Raw genomic sequence first — 9,817 nt, 5'->3', positions numbered from 1 at the left:
GGTTGCTTGGCATATCAGAACACAATGTGCCTCATCTTGTTTGTTCCTGGCTGATTGGATGTGCTGTTTTGTCTTTGCAAACAGTGTGAGATTTGCTTTCTCCAAAATGCACTTGGTAAGTTGCTGTAATATGATTACAGCTAACAAATATGATTTGTATTAAATGAATGACAGTATGTGTTAATTTAGGAAACCTCATTGTTTTAGTATGCACATTGAGGACTTGATGATTAATAATAATCATTTTATATATGAAAACAAATTCTTTCCTTATTTTTCTGAAATTAAAACAAATGATCGATGTATTATCACTGAGTTAGTATACAGTGCAACAGTGTGCTTGCATCATCGTTTTGTTTTACTGCTTGTACTAAATTATTTGCAATCAGAGCTGCATTAGTAGATTCTAACCTGAGCATTTTTATTGTTCCAATTGCAGACCTCTCCTCAACTGAGCCATTTTGCACATATCCTGCCCGAACTCTTATGGAAACTGTGACGGATGGTTCATCATACTTGTTTTAATTATTCAGCTGTGCAGACAGCACCCTGGGGAGAACGTGCTGCGGCGCATTACAAAAAACACACATTCAGTGATATAATCATAATGATGATAATGAAATGTATTTAGAGCACATCAGTGCCTCCCTCTCTCTCTTTCCTCTGCCTCTTGCTGCTCTTGTGGGAGGATATGAGCACTGTCTGATGCAGGAGGAGGCAAGTTTACTGCGCTCTGGCCCCCGGTGGCTCCTTGTGGAGGCCTGCGGTGCCCCGCACGATGGCTCACCGGAGATTAGCCGTCAGAGCAGAGGGTTTTGCATACCTCATGTGCCGTCAACTGTGAAGGCTTACCTGACAGGTGTTGCTCTCGCTCAGATCTGTTGTGTCCTCCTGAGCTGAAGCTTCGATGGGTGCCTGTGGTAGGAGAAACCTTCCTTCCTACTGTCAATCATCACAGGCCACACAGCCAGGCCAAAGCCAAATCTCTCCTCATGAGAGCTCAATGATGTCTGATCAGTGTGGCACAAAAACACCCCGGGCGCTGCTTGAAGAGTCCTTGCTTAAATATGTCATTGAGCGCTGCAAACTTTTCGAGATCGCAAGTTTTTCCGGGAGTACTATGCGTGATTGCTTATTGCAAATGGAAGTACTGTGGCAAATGTAAATTTTTCAAATGTAATATTTGGGTTTATTGGGAGTCTCCTCACTTCACATACTTCCAACAACGCTGTTCACTCCTTAGCGCATCTATCAGTTGACCAGTTTGCTGTGTTGTATACGCTCTCACTGGAGAGTTTGTGAAATAAGAACATCTAGTAATTTTGTACTGCATCTTGTCCTGTTTAAAGTGTGCTGTCAGGTCAAGATACCTTTAGTTCTTCCCAGAATTGCGGCATATTAACAGAAACAGGGACTTAAGGGTGTTAATAAACAGCAAAAGAGACAAATGAATGATCACATGTATGCACAGTGATAATAGATTAATAATTCATAGTGCTTTATGATTATTAAAACAGGCCTCAGGTCCTGTGGCAGGTACAGCTGAAACACAGTCTGACATTCCATGCGATCCTCAGAACATCTGACATCTGAACTCTCTCCCTTCTTCTGTCCCCAGACCAGTGGAAGACCTGTTCAGATATCTCCAGTGGCAAGCAACCTTTACTTTGGGACTGTAAGTGCTTGGTTTTTTTTTTTTTTCTAAGACTTGCCGGTGTGGGGAGGCACTGTATATAGTACAATCAAGGGTCTATTTATAGCGAACAGGACACATTGACTTATGAACAAATTATGTAATTTATTGACCTCATCCTTCGCTCTTTTGTGTAGTAGCATCCCTTGCTGCTATGCACAAATAATGTTATTTACGGGTGCTGCTCTATAGTGCCATTTATACTGTTTTGTATTGTATATTGTTTTTACCCCAATGTGAAACTCCGTTCTAGCAGTTTTGGAACTTTGTATATCAGCACTTCTCTCCTCGTTTCTTTCCTTTGGATAAAAGGTTAAGAAAGTGAATACATGTAAATGTTTGTATCCTTTATATAGACATCCATAACACCTTTTTGTCTGTCCTCAGAAACGGTCCAAGAAAAGAGCAAAGTTGTAAAGGGGTTCCTGACTATTCCTCTGTCGGACAGTGAACTGTGACTGTCTCTCTGCCTGGTCCTGGCAGCTGGTTGTAGTAGGGCATGCCCTGTGGCAGTGCTAGGGGAGAGCCGGGAGGACCAGGGCCTCTGCCTGCTTGTCTCGCCTGTGCTAATGCAATAAGGCCGGGCCGCCCATATGGCACTTGTGGGAACAGTGGACTCTGGAGGCTGGCACAGAGAGCCACCACTCTGCTGTTAGATATTAAAGAGGACAGGTCCTCACCGGGCTCTGCCCACAGCCGGACAAAGTAATGGATGGGTTTGGTGATTGGACAGCACTTGGAGCGGCCTGTGTGAACCCGCCAATGAGCAGAGCCAAATAGTTGCAGCTGTGAAATTCAGGCTGGAGAGTGTCCTTGACGAGTTTTGTTGACAGCATTTTCCATTGGTTACATCTGCCAAAATATATAAAGTGTAATTAGAGTAGATGTTTAGAACTAGGTCCAGACTTCCATTTTTTTAATTGAGGATTGGTGGTGCCCACAGATCTTTGTGGACCACTTTTAGAAGGTGTGGTCTGATCAACAGGTGACTCTAAAGTTCAATAAACAAGCCTCTCTATCTGAATCAAGGTGATGATGATGATGATGTATAGTCCGTTGTGGTTGAGGATGGTAGTACACGCCCAGCAGGACAACAGAATGTCCTTCAAAGGGGAGCTCAAGGAAAAGTTTCCTTGCAGAATCCATCAATGAGGCTAATGGAGAGAATGTGGATCAAGGCCGGAAAAGTGAGTGGACTGCAGTGGGGCGAATCAGTACACTTGGCATAAATTGTGGCTTGCTGTACGATTTTCTATGTTTTAATGGATAAAACGTGGCCAGGTGGAGCAGTGCAAGATGAGGCTTCAGCAAGTTCACATAACCAGAGGAAATTCTCAGGCTCACTTCTTTTATATATTATACCACACACACTGTGCACAAATGGAACTTGAAGCAATTTGTTACAACCCCTAAAAAAGAAAGTAGATCATTATGAGAAAGTCAGCAAAAAAATGTCCTTTTGACATAATGGTGCCTCGTTTTCCTGTATGAATATTCCCGTTCATGCTCATGCCAGACTGCTAAACAGGTCACTCTCCTTCCTCTCCTGCCACCCACCTCCCTGGATCTGGAACAAAAGCCAACCTCCCCCATCTCTCCCCCCTTCTCTCCTGTCTCTCTGTTTTATTGGTGACAGCTGCCGCGAAACAAACTCGCGGAGTGAGAGAAATGATGTGTCAGTGGAAGGTCCTTTAGCCTGCGCCGCTAATCTGTCACACGCGGTTTGTTGTTTACTGTTCCTCCGGCTCGCTGACCGGCCGTCGACGAGCGTAGTGCCGTAATGGCGACAGATGCTGACCCGCAGAAGTGTGAATCTTGCCGATTTCCCCCTGCTGCCAACCTGTAAATTACAGCTATCGGGAGTAATTAGACCCGATAAAACCCTTCCAAGCTTCACCCCCCGTGTACCACCCTGACTCGCTCTCTCTCTCTCGCGCTTACTCTCTCTCTCTTGGCCTGCCAGTGACACGAGATAGGGGGATTTGAGAGGCACAAGGTTGCTGGCATTGACCGATCCCACCGTTAACCTGTCTCTGACACCTTCTCCCCTTATTACTCTGGCACTGCCATCCTCAACAGGCTTTAAGGGACAGACAGTAGACCAGACACAAGAAAAATAAAGCTACGTCTCCACTAAACCTGCACCTGCAACTCTTTCCAGCTACATTTAATACAGCAAAAGAAGTACATTTTTGCAATCTTTCATAATTTTTGTGCAAGAGCCCAATTTTTATGAGCACTTGAAATGATGCCACTTGGCAAGTCAAGCTGTGCCATTTTTGGCAAGCTGATTGAGCGGAATACGGTGAAAGTCATTGCGGCCATACTAACAAAATATTGTCCCTCAAAGTGTCTCACTTAGACCCTGTCCCAGATACCGCCCTAAGCTTTTTTAGTCCTTCTCTGAATCTAAACTTTACCTGTACACTAGACGTCCCCAAGTACATGTCAAGTGTGTAATTTGGGACTGAATTTCAGAGGCTGATACCAGTTGGACAATCCCTGTCACTACTTAAGTGTCCTGTAATAATTTGAGTTAATATTGCTGACAACCTCAGAAGATAGCCAGTTGTATTTGCTCTCAGGAAAATCCTAAGAAAGGAGAAACCGGCAATAATGTAATGCCCTGAGAAGATGCCTGGCTGTGGGTTGGCACTTAACCTTTTACCTCTCCTTGTCCTCTTCATAAGTCCTGATGCACATCACTGCCTTCTGGTGCCAGGCCCAGCCATAAAGAAAACAGAGTTCATGGCCCTTTAAGTAACTCACCTAGTGCTAAAGGTCACACAGCCAGGTCTTGTCATCCCCACCCTCTCTGTCTCCCTGCTCTCTCTTCCTCCTCCTGCTCTGCCATCCCTCAGTGCCCACTTCCTGACCATCAGAGCCAATCGCCAACCGCCCTTGCCTCCTCCGCCACCAATGCGGAGCAGCAATCTGTCACCCAGGCACTGGAGGACGCCACCCTGCTGGCCCCCTTCCGCACACCACCGTAATGGCTTCTGGCATCCCACGAAAGAAAAAGAATAAACAAAAATGAAGAGTGAGTGGTGGAGATAGACATGGACAGAGAAGTCTAAAGGGGCAGTTAGTTTAGAATCATCCTTTACTTACAAACTCCCCCTAGCCACCCTCCTCACTCACCTCCGCTCTGTAAAGCTCCTGCTCATCCACTCCACGCAACCCCGCTTTGGCCCCGTCGCTTTGCACGATACTTCAGTGAATAAATGAGTCGTTTTAATCCGACTGACAAGCTGGCATTGCCTAACCCTGCCCTCCATCTGTACTGGCCGCCAGCTCAGCGGCAGGCCCTGGGCAGCTCCATGTGCCAATCCAACACACACACACACACAGCTTATCCTGGCGGCCACTTCAGGGACAGACGGGATAGAGCTCCATGCGGCTACTACCCATCCACACCAAAGAGCTATTTATATAAGAAAAGGATTAACTGTCACAATCTTTGATGGACAGCAACATGGATTGAAAAGGGCCTTGTTAATTATTCATTGATTTCTGGTGGTTGGGGCATGTGGAATCTTTCTAGCTTCCTGTGTAGTCACATTGTGTTGAGTTTAAGCAGGCACATTTTAGGGACCTTGTTTAGGTAAGGGGCATCCTGTGACATTCAAATGGTTGAAATATGAATATGTGTTTACTTAGTTGGACACATTAGATTAGGTTTGAGAGGCTTTTAACATGGTGTTCTTGTTGCTCAGTTGATGGAGCATGATGCTAGCAACGCCAAGACTGTGGGTTTGATTCCCAGGGAACTAATTGAAGTAATTGTGTTCTTTAAAGTGTTAGTTCACCCAAAATTGAAAATTCTGTCATTAATTAATCATGTTTTGGAACGACCCTCATGTCGTTCCAAACCCGTATGACTTTGGTTCATCTTCGGAACACAAATGGAGATCTTTTTGATGAAATCTGAGCGATTTCTGTCTCTCCTTAGACATCTGCGCAACTGACACTTTGACACTTCAAAAAGTTCATAAAGAGCTCGTAAAACTAATCCATATGAATTGAGCAGTTTAGTCCAAATTTTCTGAAGAGACTCAATCACTTTGTGATGAACAGATTGAATTTAGGCTTTTATTCACATATAAACATTGATCAGTAAACATTAACAACCAAACCGTTCTTGACGCTCGAGAACAAACCTCTTACGGAGGCTCAAACGTGCTGCGTAGCACACGAGAATGAACCTCATTGGTTCTTGCTGAAGCTCAAAGTTCTGTGTAACACACGAGAATCACCCTCATTGGTTCTTGCTGAAGCTCAAACGTGCTGCGTAACACACGAGAATGAACCTCATTGGTTCTCGCATGTCAAGCGAACATGTTTGAGCTTCCATTTACCATAACTGATCTGTGAGTTGATGAATGTTTTTGTAAATAAAAGCCTAAATTCAATCTATTCATCATATAAAGCGATTGAGTCTCTTCAGAACATTTTGGACTAAACCGCTCGATTCATAGTTTTAAGATCTCTTTATGAACTTTTTGAAGCGTCAAAGTTTCAGATGCGTAGCTGTCAATGGAGGGACAGAAAGCTCTCAGATTTCATCAAAAAAATTACTTTATTTGTTTTCCGAAGATGAACTAAAGTGTTACGGATTTGGAATGACATGAGGGGTGAGTAATTAATGACATGATTTTCTTTTTTGGGTGAACTAATCCTTTAAATTGTAAAGTGAACCTGAAATGTACAAAACTACAGCTATAGGGGCTTACAGTATATAGCACATTACCCAGAATAGTGAATTATTTAATTCTTTAATATGCAGTAAAACTACAAACTTTGATAGATGCTACAAACGATGCTACATCAAATGTAAGAAATATTTGATGATAGGCAGCTGAAATATTGGAAATGAATGCACATTTCTGAGGTGTTAATGTGGCCGTGAGCTGAATGATGCTTCAAATGAATTTAAATTCTGATCTGTTTTATAAAGAAAATTATGTTTGCCAATCAATCAAAAGCTTTCAGCACTGTTTAGGTATAAACATTCATAGACTTAACCCACGTACCTAGTCATATCTACATTTGAGTTGGGCAAAGTCAGATCCTAGAGGACTTGAAATGTTAATTAACCACGAAAAGGTCATATCAGATAATATAGGCAATAGATTTTCATCCTTATGTTGCACAGTATTTAGCAGTACAAGCTTGATCCAAGTGAAAGTGTCTAACCCAGATTTTAGAGAATCACACATTCTCTTGCCTCCACTCAGGGGTTAATTCTGCTCTGTTGTCCTTGGCACACTGTGGGCATACTGCAGCATGGCATAGTTCTCTCGCTCTCTCTCTCTGCCTCTATCCTCTCTATCCTCTCCCAGCAGTGGGGGGTGGACAGAAACACTGGCAAATGAAGGCACTGAAACCCTCTGCTCCATTTCCTCTCTGCTCTCCACTTGTCTCTCTGTTTGCTTTGCTCCCTCTTCTCTCTTGGCCAGGTGGCACCTCTTAAACATGGCCCAGGAACGTTTGAGTGGCCGATTAAGCACAGGGCTTTTCTCCTGTGTAGCAGTAATGAGTCAGGTGAGAATGGGTGTAATCTGTGTCAACCATCACACCATCGATTTGTGTTTTTACACTGATTTAGGACCAGTATCTCAGTTGAAAATTAAACCTCTGTGATTATTTACTTACTCTCATGTTGTTCCCAACCCATATGACTTTTTTTCTACCGTTTGAATACAGTAAGCGGAATAAGTGCTCTTTTCTACTATTATACTATACTATTTTTTTATATATAATATTGTTGCTCAAATATCATTCATTCTTCTGATTATTCAAATGTTTTGTGTCCCTATCAGTTACATTGGAAGAAACAATAGAGTTAAGCACATCTGGATTTTGAAAGCTATGGGGGAAGGAAGCGTTTTAGATTTTGTTTTATTCCTCACACAATACTAACGTGCATGGTTTCATGAGACTTGGAGTATAGCATTAGAGTCATGGAGTGCATGGGTGACATTTATAGTATTTTATGGTGCTTTTTGTGTACTTTTTAAAGCATGACACCCACTGGTTGCTGTGTGAAAATGTGTTCTGTGTAAATGTAAATGATGACAGAATCTTCATTTTTTCTGTGAACTACTACTTCAATGAGAAAAACACAAAACAGATCAGCACTGTTTCGCGCATTACCACTCCAATGTGAGACTTCCTGCCGAGCCAATGATGGCTTAGTGTCACAACACGAGATCATGACTGTTTGAGTAGCCAGTGCTAAACCACAGCTGGTGACTTTCTGCCTTTTGATGATGGGTGTTCACATCAGAAGGGCTTGTAAACAGAAGGGGGTGTTTAACAGCCTTTTGTTGAAAAGCTGATCTATCCTTATTTGCATGGCAGTAACAGTACTGTGCCGCAAACTGTTAGCTAAACTGTCTGTTGTTTGTTCTTCTGCGAGGCGCTCGTAATAAATCTCAGTAGGGGTTGACGACACTCATATTTAACAGCCGTGGCGTGATGAAGCTTTTGGGGCTTTTTTTGAAGTACAGCAATAGAAGCTCTTTTCCTTTATAGTGGCGTCCAATCAACTCCCAGAGACCAAAAAGCGCATCAATTGATTATTTAGGTTACCACCCGTCCATGACAGCTGTGTAGCAGCAGAGCCCAAATAGAAATAAATCATTGACTTTTTTTCTCAATTAAGTAGGTTAATAACTGAAAATGGCATGTAATGTTTTATTTAACTTTGGGGCAGGGACAGTGAAAAGGGCCAGCACATGTTATGGAGGGCTGAGGGAGGCGCAGTGAGATTCATTTGCTCGAATGATACCCGCCCCTTAGGCCATTCCATATTAAACAAGTGCTTTGTAAGTGTGCCGTCATTACTATTCATCACAAATAAATACTTAAGCACAGAGAGCTTAGTGCCCCGCTGTTATACAGTTCTCCATTATTACTGCGGCCCGGCCGTCTGGCTGCTTGCTTGGCTGCACTGTGCCCAGACTCTTCCTGTGTCCTTCAGCCTTCTGGAGCGAGAGAAAGAGAGGGAGGGTGACATATATGCCTGTCCAGCTTTCCTGCCAGTGCCCTTTAAGCAGGTAAGCTGCCAAGTTATGTGTCTCATGGGCTTTGCTGTCCACAAACTGCGCTCTCATACCCCCTTCTCTCTTTTTCTTTTGCCCGCTTTCTGTCTTTCCTGCTTGCTTTCTCTCATGCATACACATCTAAAATCTCATTTTTCTTACTCTTTATTTATCTCCCTGTCATAACCAGGAAAACACAGACTTTGCAGAAGAAAATGCACAAGCACCATTGAGGGTGGATACATCACCTGCAATATTCAAGTTATTTGTCAATTAATAAAACTTTTGTGGTGCCCACCTAACTATAGTAAAATCACTGTAATTGCCATTTATAATTGTGGGTTATTACTTTTATAAAAACATATAGTTATTCTATTTGCCTTTGCTGATTATTGGCTGTGTCGGAAACCTTAGGCATCTGCCTTACTGCCTTGTCAGGTAAAGTTGCTATAAAACAGAAGTATAGTGACAGATTCACAGAAGTGACAGATCTGAAAAGGAAGATTGAGTTATGACATTTTGATTAAAAATAAGTAAAATAGGTCAAAATGTTTCTTTTGAAAATGAAACATGCATGGATGAATCGTTCACAATGTTCAATAAGGTGCTATTTGAAAATAGCTAGGAATTTTCATTTCATGCCGACTCTAATAATGATTTGCATGAAGTGTTTTTGTATTAAAGTACTTTCTAAGGAATCAGGCTTTCAAGAGGCCAATATCTAATCATCTTAAAACAAATTCAAATAAGCTTCAAAGATATTTAGTGGCTTTAATGCTTATTTCCCAGTATAAATTAAGTCATGAGTAATTCATAAATATCCCTTCAAGCACCCTTTTCCTTCTTTTCACCAACCACTGAACCGCATAAGATTTTGGGATAGTCAGTGCCAACCAGATAAATGCATCTTAATAGACAAGATGTTACACAAATATTGCATTTGGGATGTGACTTGTTGCCTACCTATGCCTCTTTATAATTTATAAAGCTTTTGGACATAGATTATGCAGTCAGCGGTGTGCATGTATAGTCAGCTTACAATGAAACAGAGCTCATCCAATCAAAACGTATAATTTTT

This window comes from Rutilus rutilus (assembly GCF_951802725.1).
Source record: "Rutilus rutilus genome assembly, chromosome: 18".
NCBI classification, from domain to species: Eukaryota; Metazoa; Chordata; class Actinopteri; order Cypriniformes; family Leuciscidae; genus Rutilus; species Rutilus rutilus.
Note: the sequence above shows the minus strand (reverse complement) of the source record.